Source organism: Phoca vitulina, unplaced genomic scaffold (assembly GCF_004348235.1).
Source record: "Phoca vitulina isolate PV1807 unplaced genomic scaffold, GSC_HSeal_1.0 scaffold10, whole genome shotgun sequence".
In the NCBI taxonomy this organism is placed as follows: domain Eukaryota; kingdom Metazoa; phylum Chordata; class Mammalia; order Carnivora; family Phocidae; genus Phoca; species Phoca vitulina.
Window position 1 is genome coordinate 12,078,166 of NW_022589713.1, and position 18,784 is coordinate 12,096,949.

The 18,784-nt window shown below is 36.4% G+C and overlaps 1 long non-coding RNA gene across 1 annotated transcript in view; it reads left to right on the forward strand.

Annotated features, from left to right (window-relative positions):
* Positions 1 to 4,190: 4,190 nt before the first annotated feature.
* The window catches only part of LOC116634957, a 286,784-nt gene continuing 272,190 nt past the window's right edge, over positions 4,191 to 18,784 (forward strand). Inside the window, exon 1 of the long non-coding RNA XR_004300085.1 lies at positions 4,191 to 4,286. This is a non-coding gene — a long non-coding RNA (uncharacterized LOC116634957). The remainder of the gene's footprint in view (positions 4,287 to 18,784) is intronic.

An 18,784-nucleotide genomic window follows, 5' to 3' on the forward strand; every position in this document is an offset into this window, starting at 1 on the left:
TGGCATGCAAAGTGATCTTTAATTTAATGAATATACACAGTTTTCACAGACTTGCTATAAAAAGATCTATTTAAATTAGTTTTCAAGATTGTAGACTGTTAGGTGTGGAAAAAAATATCCACTGTTAATGGAATATATTAACATAATAACTGCCTGATTAAAATTAAGATGTTTATATAATGAAATCTGACCCATAAAGACAGCAAAATCACACTTACTTCTCACATTCAGCCAACACTATCAATAAAACATTTAAAGGGATATATTAGGGCATATTTAGTTACTTTAATTATGTATCAAGCTTCATGCCATGGACTTCAGTGACCCAAATAATATATTATAATAGCTTTGTTCCTCGTTAGAGCTAAGTAGATCTAATAATGTAAAGTCACTCTAAAATTAAAGATGTACTTCACTCTAAGTGAATCCGATTGTAAGAAAACTTGGCCTTATCTAATATGTTTATCTTACAGGAGAAGGAGGGCGAAGCACTACAGTGTGCCAGGTACTACATCAGGGTCCTTACCTAAATGACCTCACTGCCTAACTGTCCCTAGAGACATGAATTCTATGTATGATACTTGCTATTTTACAGAAGGGAAAGGGAGACATAGGACATAATTTTCTCAAGCGTTTTAACCCTGGCCCTCTAGTCTACCTCCCACTTTTGTCCAGCATGCTGTGCTCTCTTCTTGCATCTATTTTGACAAGCTTTGTTTTTTCGATGGATTATAACATTAATTGTAGCTTCAGATATATTTTATTTTAAATATCCTACTGTTTGTTTTCTGTTTTATTTGATGTTTTCTCCTGTCGTTCTAAATTTTGCCTTTACAAATTTTAGAATTTCTATAGTTACCCTTGAACAACACAGGGGCTGAACGATAACGTTACTGAAGAATCCCTGTTCAGTCAAAAATCTGCCTATAACTTTTGGCTCCCCCAAAACTTAACTACTAGTAGCCTATTGTTGACTTCACCAATGACATCAACAGTCAACACATTTTTTTGTAGGTTGTATTTATTGTATACTATATTCTCACAATAATACCTATTTTTTATTTTTTGTATTTCTTAAAATTCTTTTTTTTTAAGATTTTGTTTATTTATTTGACAGAGAGGGACACAACGAGAGAGGGAACACAAGCAGGGAGAGTGGGAGAGGGAGAAGCAGGCTTCCCGCTGGGCAGGGAGCCCGATGCAGGGCTCGATCCCAGGACCCTGGGATCATGATCTGAGCCGAAGGCAGACGCTTAACCGACTGAGCCACCCACGCGCCCCTATTTTTTGTATTTCTAAACTACGTGGTTCATCTGCAAATTTTTTCACATTGTCACAAATGCCTAGAAAATTTTCTAATATATTTACTGACAAAAAAAACACATATAAGCAGACCCATGCAATTCAAGCTCCTGTTGTTCAAGGGTCAAAGGTATATGCTTTTACTGTTTCTTTAGTTATTATCTTAGAAATGGCAACATTTATCTTTTATTATCAAAGGCTAATATATTTTGGTACTTTTGCCCCATTCCCAGAAAATGGATCTGTTTCTAATTTTTGTTACTTTTACTGGTTCTCAATCAAGGTATCTTGTCTCTTCATAAGCCTGATTATTTTGTACTGGATTTGAAAAAATCAAACATTTTAACATTATATTTGAAAAAAATATTTATAGAAGTAAGTTGAGATGTAGAATGGTGTTATCCTTTTTCAGACCTCTCTTTTGTTTGGTTTGGCCTGACATCGGTAGTTTTCAGACAACCTTGGGGCGGTCTCCTTAATCCAAGTATAATGGGTGAATAACTCAGAGTTGGGAAGCAGTCCCTGCACCTATTACATAACCTTTCAGCTCCTACCCATGCATGAGAGGTTAGAGACCTCTTGCCTGCTCTGGACTCACATTTGTCTCCCTCGTCCCCTGAAACTTTCAGAAAGGAAAGGGAGAGACATGGAGAGTCTCCTGCTCAAACTTTCAGCCTCCCTACTGCCTCATTGCCCTATTGCCCCTGGAATAATTAACATCTCAGAGGAAAGCGATTTCAAATGCCTGACTCACATCTCTGCATTTCCATTGTCTCCCAAATCTTGGCTCAATAATTCTGCATGGCCTTTAGCTCTTCATTTCCTACAAGCATATGTCTATGATTTTTTTAAGTGGTGTTTCTAGTTATCCTCACTGGAAAGGTCTGTCTGAATTATTTAGCCCATGAGTACAGGACTTCTTTTGCAATTCAAATATGGTTCCAAGTTTAAAGAACGATTATTTATTTCAGTTTTTCAGAAGCACATCTAGTAAACAAATAGGTATTTCCATATAGCTATAAATCATATACCTTTTTTTCTGAAATTGTATGTTTTTAATAGGATAAAAAAGAAAGTATCAGACAATTCACCAACTTCAAAAATATTATTCGGACTAGACTCTGGTTCTGAAATGTATGTGAGCATCTAAAAATATGGTTTCACAAGTAAGTAAGTTGGTTAGGGGAAAGAGTTTAAAGATAATATATGTATAAATATATCACAGCTAGGTATGGTGCAGAGCTTTAAGTGGGAAGCTGGGCAGAATATTTAGGCTCTGATAAGCGAGTGGATTTCCTTTTCATGTAATGGAAAAATGACAAATTTTAAGCAGTAGTGACAAGATCCAATTTATGCTAAAAAATAAAAATAAATATGTTTGCTACGTGGAGGATTCATGGCAGGGGGATGAAGGAAGCAAGACTGGATGATAAGGATGAGTTAGTGAGAATCACAGAAGCCCTGGTGAAGAGGATGGTGACCTAGATCAGGCCAGTGGCAGTGGCTGTGGGCGGAGTGGATACACTGGAAGTATTTTTTTTTTTTAATGAGGAAATATTTAGCCCATTTCATTTTTTTCAAGATTCTCCTTGGAATACTTTTCGCCATTCTTGAATGGCAATATTCTTCCTACTCGTCAATACCTTATAAATTTATCTCCAAATTTATGAGGCTGAGGTAGTTGTTCATCCTTCTGAATGTGCATAGCATTTTAATTATACTTCATTATGGCACTTTCTGTGTAATTTGGTTGTTCTTGGCTGTATTTGTGTTCTTCACTATGAAGAAGCTGCTCAAGGACAGTGTTCATAGATTCATAGCTGCATATCAGTGGTGTTTAGCATAATAGCCAGCACGAAATAGGTACTCAGTAAATGTCCTCTAAATGAAAACCCGTGTACTTGTAAATATTTTGTGTTTTGATCGCTGTCCCTTTGAAGAGTCTGTGTTAAAAAGGTTTTCTGTTCTTAGAAGAATGGAACATTTTAAAAAATCAATGCTTTACAAATTCATATTTAGAAATGTGTTTGTCTTGGGCGCCTGGGTGGCTCAGTTGGTTAAGCGACTGCCTTCGGCTCAGGTCATGATCCTGGAGTCCCTGGATCGAGTCCCGCATCAGGCTCCCTGCTCAGCAGGGAGTCTGCTTCTCCCTCTGACCCTCCCCCTCTCATGTGCTCTCTCTCTCTCTCTCATTCTCTCTCTCTCAAATAAATAAATAAAAAATCTTTAAAAAAAAAAAAAAAAGAAATGTGTTTGTCTTATGTTACATTTTTAGAGGAAAGTGTGTAATGAAGTAGATGTACTGTTAAAGCAAAAGCGGGCATTAAAATTAATTTTACTCTAGTGATTAGGAAGCTTGATTAATTCAGTTTGGTTTTAGAATTCAGGTTCCATTCAGAGCCAGAGCTGTTCTGTGGGACAACTGAATGGAAGAATTGTCAACAACCATGGAAAAAACATGTACTTATCTCCAAAATCAAGATAAAGTTCTCATGCTCAGTATATATTTTCATGCTAGAATAACTAGAAAGATTTGTGGTTTTTTACAATAAGCTTAATCTAAGATTTTTTTAGCTCAGATTTTGTTTTATATTTTTACTGGATTGTAAAAAAAGTCTACATGCATATACACAGAGTATGTGTATTCACATTTCATTATGTATGTGTATATGTATTACATATTTTATATAACATATGCATACATATTTTTTCTTTTTTAAAATTTGCTTTATTTCTCCTTTTCTTTGACTCATTTGGATCTTACTCTTAGTGATTTTGAAAACTGCATCCTGAAATATGCTATGATTTTTTTTTCTTGTGATAGACTGTAACTTCTGTTTTTGTCGACAGTGACCCAAATGCTAGCCAATCAGAACTGTCAACTGGGATATAAGAATTTGAACTACAAATACAAGCTTCATTCCTTATGCCAGGAAGCTACTTGTTCTGAAAGCTGATCTGACTTGAATAACGCTTTATTGCAAGTAAGAAAATCTTCACTCATTAATTGACCTACATTTTCTATGAGTTTCCCTGCGTGCTTGTTTACTTATTTGTTTGGTTGGTTGGTTGTCTATTTTATCATTCTCAAGGATGTGTCTCATAAAGATTTACCCAATGAAATTGAGTAAAATAAGTTGTTCAGTAAATGCACCTTATGGTCATCTGGTGCCCAGGCTTCTTATTTGGTCTCTGAGGTGGCTTTTAATATATGGTAGTAGAGCTTTTGCTCTCCCTCAGTCTGTTTCTGGTTTATTTCTGCTTCATGAATTTCTGGATTAGTTTTGTTTTAGGGACTATGAGAGTATGCTGCACCAGCAGATGACAATTGGAGCTGTTCTTATTCTCTGTGTGTTTATTATATGTTTATAGGAGTTGTAGAAATCCCCAGTGATTAGCTCAACTTCTCTGTAATGGGATCATAGGTATGATTTTAATCTGGTCTTAGTTATGTTAGAGAACATCTTCATTTGAAGACCTGGTAACTTTATGTGCTTTTGTGCTGACTTGTCATGCATATGAAACACTTTCAAAGTCAAAATCAGAAGTTCTCTGAAAAAGCTCATATTCCTTGTAATTAGTGTGACATTCTGCTATTTTTTTTGAAATATTGACAGTCTGGTTATGGTTGTTTTCAAGACTACAATCATTTTTGTCCTTAGATTTTGACATGATCACTGATCTCTTCTGATAACTCATTGGTACTGACTTTCCTACTCTGAAGTTATAGGTTTCCAGGTATCAGCTGATATTACCAACATGAACAAACTCTTATCAAGGGGCTGGATTAGGATATCCAGATCTTTAGTCTAGAAACAGATGACTCAGTGAAAGCAGATTATTAAGCTAAGTCCTGGCTATAAAGAATTAATTATGTAGGATTGGCTATAACTGACATAAAGGAAATTTAACTATAGTTAATGTTATATTTTCTAATGGACATATTATAAAATAATTTTTTTTCTCCTTGGCCTATTTCTAATCCTCTGTTTAATGGGCCACACGTGTAAATTGAAATAAAAGTCACTTTGAAAGATGTCTTGCCCCGACCAATATCTCAGAATTTGGAAAAAAAAGATTCTATGGAAAATTTTTAATATAGTTTATAATTTAGTGGTCATCATCAGAACTTAAGAATGGTTAGTGAATAGAAACTAGTGATTTTATGTTGATTAGCTTTATCTTCAAAACTAATTAGGTGAATGGTGAAATATTATAAAAAATACTTTTTTATGGCAATGTAATTATTTGAATAGGTTCAGTGAAAAATCTATTCTTTTTTCCATCAGAATTTAATTGGATAAAACAAAATTTATAACCAGGACTGTTCTAGAAATACCACATTTAAAAATAAGCTCATCACAGAAAGTAGATTAGAAGGTATCAGGGGCTGAGGGGAAAATGGAATGGGGAGTTATTGCTTAGTGAGTATAGTTTTTATTTTGGATGATGAAAATGATTTGGAAATAGATAGGGCTGATGGTTTTACAGCATTATGAATATAAGTAATGCCACTGAATTGTACACCTAAAAATGGTTAGCATATCAAATTTCATGTTATATGTATTTTACCACAAGAAAAAAATGTAAAAAAATATATCATTAAATTAAGTATAATAAGGCTGTTATAAGAAACAGGACTGTTTTTCACTTTTGGAAACAGTGCCTCAAAGTCCTTCCAGGCAACTCATCTGATATCTACTGCCAAATGACAAAAATAATACAATTCAGTAACAAGTTTGGTGTCTTTTATTCAAGGGAAAACAATCCATGGTTTAGGGGAGTCCAGTGCCTCACAAGGAGTGGAGCACTCTTCCTGAGGGACTTTGGGTGAGAGCGAATTTTATAGAGCATCGGAAGCAGCAACTTGGAAACAGGGCATAATTGGCTAGGATGTTGGGGATCTCCTGGTAAGACTAGCCGGTCTTGTAGGGTAAGGCGAGCTAGCCAATGCTGAATTGGAGGACTATGATTGGCGTATGTTAGGTTTCCTAGATAACCAGGTGTTCCCATAAGTGTGGGCTGACTTAGGTTTAGATTTGTGACATGGGCCAGGCCACTGAGGCATCTTCCATTTTGTGGGTCCTTATACACAAATTTCCTTTATCTCTATTCTAGTATTTATGGACTTCAGTCCTTAGAGGGGGTAAAGAACGTTACTTTCTGGCAGGCGAGGAACATCGGTGATTGTAGGAGCTCTCAGAGAGACACACACCACAGGCAATCCTGGTGGAGGAGAATGGGATAGTATTTCTGGCATTATAGAAGGAACAATAAAAATGACCATAGTCTTTAGGAAGGTACCAGTCAGAAGTTAGCTCTCTAACCTTAATACCTTATCATTCTGTTTTGTTAAACATATAATAAGATATATTAATCATAAATTCATGTTGTATCTACAAAAAAATATAAAGGGACCAAAATAGATCAGAGTACCAGACTAAGTATACTGAATCAGAGAGTCATGAAACGGACTTACTTGGCCAAACATAGGTTCCTGATGCAAGATTCTGACCACAGAGAGACCGGGAACAAGTGAAAGTGACATTTTACAATTAGCTTACCCTCAGACTTAGAGCACCTGTCAGGTCACTGAAAAGATGAGATGATCCATGAATCACAGGGCAATTCTAAACCATTGACATTGTGAGATAAACTAAATTACCATTATTTCCTTGTCAAAGGTAGGAAGTTTGGTTCTTCATCAAAACAAACCCAAAATTTATTCAATCAAAAATTTTTGTCTACTGTCGTATATTTTCAGCTATAAATACAACCTTCGCTTACTATTCAGTGACTGTTCTAAAATATAGGATCTCTTGCATAATGCTTTATTACAAATAAAACAAACTATAGCTCACAATGATCAAAAATTTCTTTTTCTTTTTTCAGTGTAGGACAGAAAATGCTTTGGATTTGTTTCATTTCATACCTGTGAAAGTAACTTTTGGTTATGCATACTTTATAAAGCATAAAAATTGCCCTTTTTGGGTTTCCATAAAACCTGCAAAAGGCAACTTTCTTCCAGAATTTTTTTGTAGCTGGCATCATGTCCTTGTCTTTTTTTTTTTTTCCCTTTCAGATTTAGACTGTGGGGATATACTAATTCAGGTGGCCTGTTTTATATGAGGTGATATTTTGGCTTCTGTCTTATTCATGACTTTGATCTTGCATTCTTTCTTTTAAAGTAGTCTAGTTCATTTGGAATCCAAATATTTCAAAGACTCAAGGTTTCTACAAATACCTTTCCTTTGATTTCCATTTCAGATTTTATTTTCTTTTTTGTGACATAAGGTAGGGGTTTTAAACTTAATGTAGGTTTTTTTTTTTTTCCTTCCATCAAAGAAAGCAAGTTAGTTTTCTGTTTGTTTTTCTGGTGGGAAAGAGTCTGCATTTTCTGTTAAGAAAAAGTCAGCATTATTAGTGAATTTACTTTTATATGCATATAGTTTGAAATGATAGAATATACTCAGGAAAAACTTGAATTATCACAATTTTTATCAAATAATTTACCTTATATTGAATAACATTGGGTTTGATTTTTAAAGTTGAAATGATAAATATAAAATGATTTATAGTATAAAACTTAGCAGACTACAAAGGCCTGCAATTGAAAATATGCCAAGTCATAAGAATTAGTTGTTATTTGCTTGAATTCTCTTCTGTTCTGAAGTGTATTTTTTTCCCATAATCTCCTGATCACAATATTATTCTACAATAATTTTATTTTGAGTGGATGTCATTTATACTTGGAAAGTTCTTAGTAAGAGAACTTATACCCATGGTCAATTCTCACACTAGAAGAAGTAATTTACAGGCAAATGACCTTAAATTGACCTTGGGCTAGTCTAGGTTAGGATAGGGATTTAATTCCACCCACTAGGACCCACTTGCTGGGTCTCCTTTTAGGGTAGACATAAAACTGAAATGTTGCTGGTTTCTCGATTTACTTCTGCGTCTTAGATGTGTATTGTGTTATTTTGACTCCTAGAAGTTTACAGACGCATGCCAGCTTGATTACTTTCTCCTAAAGAGTATAATTCAGGTGACTTATCAGGGTCATGAAGTTCAACAGTGGTGATTTACTTTTGACCCTTTTCATCCTCTACCTCCACTCCACCTCCCTGCCCATAGGAAACTCAATCAGCTGTCACCCCATGGATGGCACCTGTAGTAGTTTTCTCCAAGTAGCCCATTGATGGTTATGAATTCATTTATGGCTATAAATTATTCAAGGGCGGTCATGTGTTTTTGCATAAAAATGGTTACATTGATCATTAACTCCACAAACAGCCTTCATATTAGGTCCTTGTAATCTTTCAGTTGTGGCACGGTTGCCTCTGAGTTGGTCCATTTTTCTACTCTTCTAGCAGAGGATTTTGTGTCTGACACAAAAATGCATTCTTTGACTCAACACTTTTGGCAACTGATTAGTCAGGGTTCCACCAGATAAAGAGAACCAATAGGGTGTGTGTGTGTGTGTGTGTAAACACATAACAAACCTTACTTTTGTTTACCATACTTTTCATAGTCTTCTATCCACACTAGCTTCTCCTACACCATTCTCTCCTTGTCTTCAGCTGAAGATGGTACTTAAGCCTGAGTTAAGCCACCTCCCTGAATATCTTCCATATATACATGGGGTAGATGTATTAATAAACATCCGTTTGTTTTTCTCTTGTTAATCTGTCTTTTGTCGCAGGGTTCCCAGCTGAGAATTAGGATAAAGGGAAAATTATTTTTTTCTCCCCTAAAACTGGTTACTATAGTCAAGCCAAATTAACACATAAAACTGACCATTACAACAGTCATCTTGCCATATTTGGTAGTAGACTATACCAATAATACAAACCCACTGCAGGGCCCAGACCCTGGTGGACGAGGGCCTCAACCAGTGGAACAAAATATATTTAGAACAAAACCTTGATCTTCTTTCAAGCTTTCTTTCTTTATTTATTTAGCAAAACTTATTTGGTACTCATTATGTACTAGGTATAGGGGAACAAAAATAATTTTTCCTCTACTGTTCTAGGATCTTGGCTGAGATACTCCTGTAATAAAAGAGGAAAACCAACAGAAGTTCAAGAACATATATACCTTATGTATACATGGGATATCCCCAGGGGAAATAGGAAAACTGAAATGGCCCAAGCCACCACCTTAAATATCTGTCTCCAGCCAAGGACAAAAGAAAGATGTTGGGAGATGAGGGCTTAAGTGAGGTTATCAGGAAAAGCACACTAAGTAAGAGTAAGGTTGTTATGTAGATTTAAGTCCCCTCCATTGTTAAGAGTTTCTTGTGATTTAGAATGTCCTTCTCTTCCTGGTACACAGAGAAAAGACTCAAGTGGAGATTTCCTTTTTAAGTGTAAATCTTCCTTAAGAAAAGGTAACTTCTACCATGTTTCCAGAGCTCCTACTGTTGTTTCTTAAAAATAATCAGCTCAAAAGTAATCCTTATGCCTAGGAGTCATATTTCGGGATGGCACATTACCCTTCATAGGCATTTTTCTGGATACATTATAATAATTACTTAACTGGCATAATAATACCTTGAGGTAGGTTCCTTTATTAGTCCCATTTTACCTATTGAGGAACAGAGTGGTTAAGCAACTTGCCCAAGAAGCAGAGCCAAGAAGGAATTGAGTCTGGTTGCTGAGTGAATGCACTAACCACTATACCATGCTGTCCTTGCTGGGTGCAGATATATTCCAATTTCTTAAGAAATTGGGTTTCTGTGGAGGTTGAAGAAATATTAATTTCAAATCATCTATCTTTTGAAGAAATTTAAAAACATTTCTTTAATTATTGAACTCACATAGCACAGCATAGCTGTATAGGGCATTCTACCTATTTTACCACTTTGACTCTTCTATACATTGTAGTTTGGGTTTTGATCAGCACTTGTCACTTGTTACCATTGCCCAGGCAGTCTTATAGTAATGGAAATTGTGCTTTAGCTTTGGGTCTAACTATGGTCATTTAACTTAGTTTAATTAGAGGTTTGGCTAGTTACCAAACCTTAGGTTAACATCCTAAGTAACAACTCTTCTTTGCCACTCATCCAAAGTTATATATATATAGTCTAGGAAACACATTTTTTTCTTGCTCAGAGAGGCATTGTGTACAACTATGAATGTTTAATAGAGAAAAAGTAATTTTATTATTACTAGTATTCTTACAGAAGAGTACTGAAGTAGGAGACATGTTTCTGAGTGACAAATATGTGATTTCCACTAGTTTGGGCTTTACTGTTATGCATAGACATAAGCAGGAGTTTTGTTCACTTAATGTAAACTTCCTCCAGGGAGACTCCTCATTTCCTCAGGAAAACAGACTCCAGCTGCTTTGGTCTCATTGGATGACAGGCACTGAGGTCTGGCACTAAAGAATTTTGAGTTTGCTATGTCAGTTTTCGAGATCGTATGAGAAATTAAGAATCTGGAGACCTGGGAGACCAGACCAGAGAATGGCTTCCATGAAGCAGGCAGCAAGGCACACATAGAACAAAGGTTTTATGAGTTAGTACAGCCTTGGGAAGCATATAAGAACAGTATGAAACAAACAAAAAATGAGAATTTAAATTGAAAAAAATGGAAGGAAAAAATATGGGAAATAAAAGGAAAATAAAAAGAAATAAAATATTATTGGTCTAAAATGTTTTAGTAATAACTACATTAATAAAGGGTGTCAGAATGAAGGTCAGTGATAAAAAAAGATATTTGGGGGGCACCTGGGTGGCTCAGTCAGTTAACCATCTGACTCTTGGTTTCAGCTCAGGTCATGATCTGTGCTCAACAGGGAGTCTGCTTAAGATTCTTTACCTTTCCTTCTCCCTCTCCTTCTGCCCCGCTCCCTGCACGTGCACACACGTGCTCTCTCTCTCTCAAATAAATAAATAAGATCTTAAAAAAAAAAGATATTTGGTTTATGTAAGAGAATAGACAACAGGGAGACTTCTCTGGGAGAGTTTATGTTGTTGTTATTTACTAAATTATAGCCTTGTAATCAAGGAAAAGAAGAAAATTATCCACAATTCCACTCCAAATAAATTTTAATATTTTTTGACTTTTATTCCAGAATTCTTAATGAATTTTACAATGTATTTTTCCTTGAGTGTAAAAAATGCCATTGATTATACCAGCAACATTAATTTAATAATCATTTTCAGAAAACAAAATTTAAAAATTACCACTTTAAATGTACACAGTTGAGGGGCTCCTGGCTGGCTCAGTTGGTGGAGCATGCAACTCTTAATCTTGGGGTTGTGAGTTTGAGCCCCATGTTGGGTATAGAGAGTACTTAAAAATAAAATCTTTTTTTTTTTTTTAAGATTTTTATTTATTTGAGAGAGAGAGCATGAGCAGGGGGAAGGGCAGAGGGAGAAGCAGACTCCACTGAGAAGGGAGCCTTACTCAGGACTCAATCCCAGGACCTTGAGATCATGACTTGAGCTGGAGGCAGACACTTAACTGACTGAGCCACCCAGGTACCCCAAAAATAAAATCCTAAAAAAATATGTATGTAAGCAAAAAGATATATTGGATGACGATATGTGGTAGTTGGGCTCATAATTTATTTATAAATTTGAATCCTGTTCTGTTCAATTAGCATTCATAGAATAATAATTTTTCATGGTAGTATAAACTCATAATGGGACTTAGTTTAACAGCTGTTCATAATTCCACCTTGTGGATTTACTGTATTTATTTAACCTTCTACCATTTTTAGCCATAGTTTGAGTCCAGTTATAAATAACTCTACAATGGATATATTTGTTCATGAATCATTTTTGTATTTCAGATTATTCTCTCACAACGGATTTGTGGAAGTAGAATAATTAGGTTGAAGACTAAGAAAACATTTACGATATTTGATATCCATTGCCAAGTAGCTTTCCAGAAGAATTTGTAAGAGTTTTATAACAATGTCTAATGGGTGATTTTTTATTTCATGTTAATTTGTTTCTCACATTGTGTTCGAATCTTGCTAGGAAGATATGATGTGGCGAGAATGCTGAAACTCTTTTTGTAGGCAATATCTTAGAAAAGCTAAATTTAAATCCTCATTTTGCCACTTCTTTGTGACCATGAATGTCACTAAACATTTTTCCAGTTTTTTTTTTTTATCTGTAGCATAGAAATAATATATATATATATTTCTGCCTGGTTTAAAGAGTACTGTACTATTCAAATATTTGAAAGGATTTTGGAAATGCAAAGTACTATAATTATTAATTCAAATAGAATAAAACCAAATGGCTTTATAACCTAGTGTAAAGAAATCCAGACCCTGGAAATTGAGGGCTTTGACGTTAGATTTATATCATCAGAGACGTTTGATTTATTTTGAACTGTGTCACAATAAAATAGTTCTATGTTACCTGAGAACTGTAGGCTGATTCCATTTTCTTGCATAATGCAGAATTTGTTTACTTTCACCTCTAATACTGCATTATTTTAGCAATTCTGGCATATGGCAAGCCAGCTTAGATTTGTATGAGGCAACCCATTTGTGTAATAGTTGTGGGAAGGGGAAGGTGAGGTTCTCCGACTGCCAGGAACTTTTTGTTTCTTTTTGGAAAAAGAAAAGAATTATAGCCAGGATATATGAAAACCAAAGATGAGCTACACATGTCAAATACAAAAATGGTTGAGCATAATGACTGGTAAGAGAAAATGTTTTACGTGTAAGAAGGAGAGTCAAGTCAGTGTCACATTGTGTGTTATGTTCTATTTCTCAAATTACTGAAAACCATATGATGATAAAGAAATAGAGGGATGGGTGGGAGAAAGGGCCCATGTGGTGCTAGGGGGGTGAGAATAGTAAAGAAACAAGAAATTGAAGAAAACAAGTGACCACAGGGGAGGGGCAATAAGAATACAGCGTGGAGAAGAGCCTTCTTGCTGAAGAGAGGAGACAGAATGTTAAGTTCTGAAGAAGAGGCTTTGTCTGAAGTCCCCAGGGGAAGAAAAGAAATGAAGTAGAGCACTTCTGGAGATTTAATAGGAAGACCCAGCACAATAAGAATAATAGGAGTAGTGTAGGTAGAATATAAGCAGAGAAGATAAAACAAGAGAGGAAACACAGAAAGTGAATTAGGAACAAAATAAATATGTATGATTTAGAGGTGGGTGCATACCATAAAAAAAATCAGAAGACTGGATATTAAATTATTAAACTTGGAGAGAAAAAAAAGTAGAAGGCTTTACTACAAGGAAACTAAGGCAAGAAAATGGCTGAATATAAAGAAGAAAATTTATTTTCCATGAAGAGATAGGATCGGGGGATTTTTTATTTATTGCTAGTGAAAGACCTTACTAGAAGCCAGCCAGAGTTTTCATTAACACATTCAGTGCCTATTCAAAAGATATGTACCATTAAGGATGTAAGATATATGTTCATGGAGGTGGAATCAGGAGGAGATAAACAGATTTATGAGTGCATAGGTCAACCTGTGGAAATTTATGGTAACGTATTTCTGAAAGCAGAGGGAACAGTGAGGGAAAGTACCCCTCTGTGTTTAATCATGGCCTACCAGGAAAACTTGTTGGTCTAAAGGGAGCCAGAGGAACACGGGGAGAGAGTGACCATGTAACTTGAGGAATCATAATCCTGATGGAAACAGCCAAATGGGTTTGGGCATTAGACAAAGCAACTTAAAAAACTCATTATGAGTGATAGGACATGTAAAGAAGAAAAAGAGGGACCTTTAATCAAAGGCAAGCACAACAAAGAAAAAGCCTGGCTTGAATGTTGAGAGAGTGTTCATACCAGTCATTAAGCTATTATCTCTTGGTTTCAAACCCACCCTGTAGACTCAGCCTGTGATGCTGGGGCTGGGACTCTGCAGACCACATTTCTGGCTAGCTACTCTCTGGCAACGAGGAGGCCAAAAGGACACACAAGGCTGGAGGAAGGAGAAAGGATATTCTCCCTTCTGTGAGCTTGTATGTATTTCCCATTCCTGTGAGTGTCTTGCCAGCGATGCTTTTCATCCCAGCAGAGACAGCTCCTTTTAGGTACAGCATCTGATCCAGTTTGTAGTTTTCCATCCCTTGTCGACCTGGCCTCAAGGCATCCCCCTCAGAGACACCAGCACCAGCCTACCCGCATACCCTCCACAGAAGTCTGAGTCTCAACTTCACTTACCCCTTCTCCAAGCCTCTAGGCTGTAGTAATGCCAGCCTTTCCCTTTGTTCCCCTACTCCTAGGGCAGGTTGTTCTTTCCCAGATTTGCTACTTCCATTGAACATTTGTGTACCATTTTGATCCTTTCCTAGTTAGTTTTAGACCTAGCTAATTCTTAAGCATCTAATGAGTTAATTTCGGTAAAAAAAAATTACTAAGGTTAATTATTAGGCATTCTTTGTAATAGTCAGAACATTACATATATTAGGGATTCTGTTACCACTGACTATAATAGATGCTGCAGACTTCACATGACAGAGAGGAGAACCTTCCAACAAGTCATTTTACTGAAAAAAATAGCAACAACAACTTTAAATTAAAAGAACAGCACAAATATATTAATAAGGGAATTGAAGGCTAAATGGATGAGGAAAAAATAGAAACTCAAGATACTTCAGGTAAGAATATGATAGGCAAGCCAGGTAAAGATATCATATTGAATAGCATACAGGGAGACAGTAAGTAGTGACATGAGTTTAATAAACATTGGCAAACCAAGCAACCTTGATCACCTCCCCCCCATAGTTAGAATATATACACAATTTATAAACACACACACACATAAATCAAGTAATCCAAAAGGGAAGAAAATATCAGGACGATATCATAGATGTTACATAAAAAAATGTCTGACAAGTTAATTTGAAAAAGTCTCCTGATATCCTTGTGAAGAAAATAAAGAGATAAAAGGAATAATTATATAGTCAGGTGGATATGTATTGGGTTAAATTACCATGGCCAAAGTTATTGATTAAAGGATCAATGACTATAAGCAGTGAAGGTTCCAGTGTTGTTTCAAAGGCTCTGCCCTTGGTTTTGTCCTGTTCCACATTCATTTTAAATCGATGATGTCAGTTCCTTCCTGCCAAAGACCACTAGCAACATATCTGTAGCTGAAAAAGATGAGTTTATTACTTGTTGACATTGCAGGAAAACGTTATTATGGGGCATTCTATTATAGTATTTGAGTTTTGGCAGAATAATTTTGGAGAGGGTTTAAGGAAATGGGGCTTTAGATGTTATCAGGAAATAGGGATAATTCTATGATTGGGTACCGTAATCAATCTTACCTATAAAAAGAACATAGTTAGGATAAAGCCTAATTGATTAAAAAAAAAAAAAAAAAGCACCAGTCACCTATATTAGCCAGGGGAGGAGGAAGTTTCATATTTTGTGGCTTTCACAGTGACCTTGTTTTCTTTCATTTTATCATATTCTTAGAGTGACCTTGTCTGATGTTTCTGTTCTGTGAGATGGCTTACGTTCAATAAGACAACAACACAGTGTAGCTATAAGCATCAGACCAGAATGTCAAGGGGTTCTTTCCTCTTTCTCAATTATTTATTTAGGTAAGAACTTAGAAGGCAACTTAATTAAATTTGTGGATGACATCAAGTTGAAAAAAGATAGTCACAGGGACTCTAGAAATAAAATGTGTCTTAGGGACTATAAAATACAATTAACCTTTTATAAATCTAGAAACAAAGGCCTAAAGCAATTAATGACTTATCCAATTGTAAGGACAAATACAAATTAAAAGTTAGAGACTTAATTCTTCCTGTTGAAAATAAGCAGAGATTTCCCCTCCCCTTTTCTTAGAGCATTTACTTTAGAAAACTGGTAAGTTCTGTCTCTTTTTTTTTTTTTTTTCAGATTTTTCTATTCATTTAGGAGAGAGGGAGTGAGTGAGAGGGAGAGAGAATCTGAAGCAGACTCTGCACTGAGCAGAGAGCCCAATGTGGGGCTCGATCCCACAACCTCAAGTTCATGACTTGAGCTGAAGCCAACAGTCAGATGCCTAACCAACTGAGCCACCCACATGTCCCTCTGTCTTTTTGAAATATGTGAATCTTACTAGAAGCTAAATACAGCTCTTGCCAGCTTTATGACCCAGGATTGTCTTTCTTAAGGATTTGGGATACATCTCTTTGGAAGGTAATCATCAAGGAATATCGTGACCCTGTTTCCCAGTTTCTGTGGGATGGTAGAAGCCTAACTTTGGCAGCACACACCTCACACCAAGTTACAAAACTATTTCCTATTATATAGATATGCGTTCGTGTTTCTTCTGGATAAAGTCAATTAGCTAACATAGATGGTCACCCCAATTACTTGGTGAATTTAGGATGAACTGTGTGTGACAAATGGTGCTGTCAAGTCCTCTTTCTTGATGACTAGTTCAGATTTATCTTGAGAATATGTGAGTAATGGGTTGTATCTGCTTGGCTCCAGAAGAGGGGGTGAGATTTCTTTCTGTCTTGGCATTGTCTTTAGCAGATTGCATGGGATGCATATCACATTCTGGTTTAATGATGATTTAATAATAAATTGCTTTCTTTCTCTTCTACCTTTGTGGAGAAGATTCCTGGGTTGGGAGGAGATTTTATTTTTAATTATATTTCCCCAACACAAGGTCAGGGGGCACTGGCAAAGATGGAGCAGTTATGTAGTTCTAGTAAGTACCCTTGCTCCTAAAGTTCCTATCTGTAGCCAGATATATGTGGTCAACATGTTGACAGTACATAGAAGGTGGACTGAAACTAGGAATATGAAGGATAAAAATAAAACCCTGTTCTTTGGCTCAAAGGAGATAGTGACTTTCTTAGTTTGAAAATTAATTAATTAATTAATTTATTCTAAAAAGATTTTATTTATTTATTTGGGAGAGAGAGAGAGCATGAGCAGGGCAAGGAGCACAGGGAGAAGGAGAGGGATAAGCAGACACTGACCGTACAGACTGAAGTGGGGCCTGAAGGAGGGCTTGATCCCAAGACCCTGAGATCATGACCTGAGATGAAATCAGAGGCTTAACCGACTGAGCCACCCAGGCACCCCTATAAATGCATTTAAATGTGTCAGATAGTAAAGAGAAAATGGATTCAAAGTTCTGAGATACATCTCTAGTACTTATTTATCTTATTACTAGAAGTTTGTACTTTTTTAAAGACTCATTTATTTATTTGAGAGAGAGAGAGAGAGAGAGAGAACACAGGGGGAGGGGGCAGAGGGACAGGGAGAGAGAGAATCTCAAGGAGACTCCCCGCTGAGTGCAGAGCCTGACAGGGGGTGGAGGGGGCAATCCCAGGACCCTGAGAGCAAGACCTGAGCCGAAATCAAGAGTCGGACTCTTAATGGACTGAGCTACCCAGATGCCCTGAAGTTTGTGCTTTTTGATCACTTTCCTCCAATTCTCACTCCCTCTACCCTCTATCTCTGGTAACCCCAAGTTTGATTTCTTTTCACTGAGGTTTTTTTATTTTTTTTAAATTAACATATAATGTATTATTTGTTTCAGGGGTACTGGGCTGTGATTCATCAGTCTTACACAATTCACAGCACTCACCATAGTACTTACCCTCCCCAATGTCCATCACCCAGCCACCCCATCCCTCTCACCCCCCACCACTCCAGCAACCCTCAGTTTGTTTCCTGAGATTAAGAGTCTCGTATGGTTTGTCTCCCTCTCTGGTTTCAGCTTGTTTCATTTTTCCCTCCCTTCCCCTATGATACTCTGTCTTATTTCTCAAATTCCTCATATCAGTGAGATCATATGATATTTGTCTTTCTCTGATTGACTTATTTCACTTAGCACAATACCCTCTAGTTCCATCCACGTCGTTGCAAATGGCAAGATTTCAGTTTTTTGATGGCTGCATAATATTCCATTGTGTATATATATATATATATATATATATATATATATATATACACACCACATCTTCTTTATCCATTCATCTGTTGATGGATATCTAGGCTCTTTCCATAGTTTGGCTATTGTGGACATTGCTGCTATAAACATTGGGGTGTACCCCTTTGGATCACTGCATTTGTATCCTTGGGGTAAATACCCAGTAGTGCAATTGTTGGGTCATAGGGTAGCTCTATTTTCAACTTTTTGAGGAACCTCCATACTGTTCTCCAGAGTGGCCGTACCAGCTTGCATTCCCACCAACAGTGTAGGAGGGTTCCCCTTTCTCCGCATCCTCGCCAACGTCCGTCGTTTCCTGACTTGTTAATTTTAGCCATTCTGACTGATGTGAGGTGGTATCTCATTGAGGTTTTGATTTGGATTTCCCTGATGCGGAGTGATGTTGAGCATTTTTTCATGTGTCTGTTGGCCATTTGGATGTCTTCTTTGCAGAAATGTCTGTTCATATCTTCTGCCCATTTCTTGATTGGATTCTTTGTTCTTTGGGTGTTGAGTTTGATAAGTTCTTTATAGATTTTGGATACTAGCCCTTTATCTGATATGTCATTTGCCAATATCTTCTCCCATTCTGTTGGTTGTCTT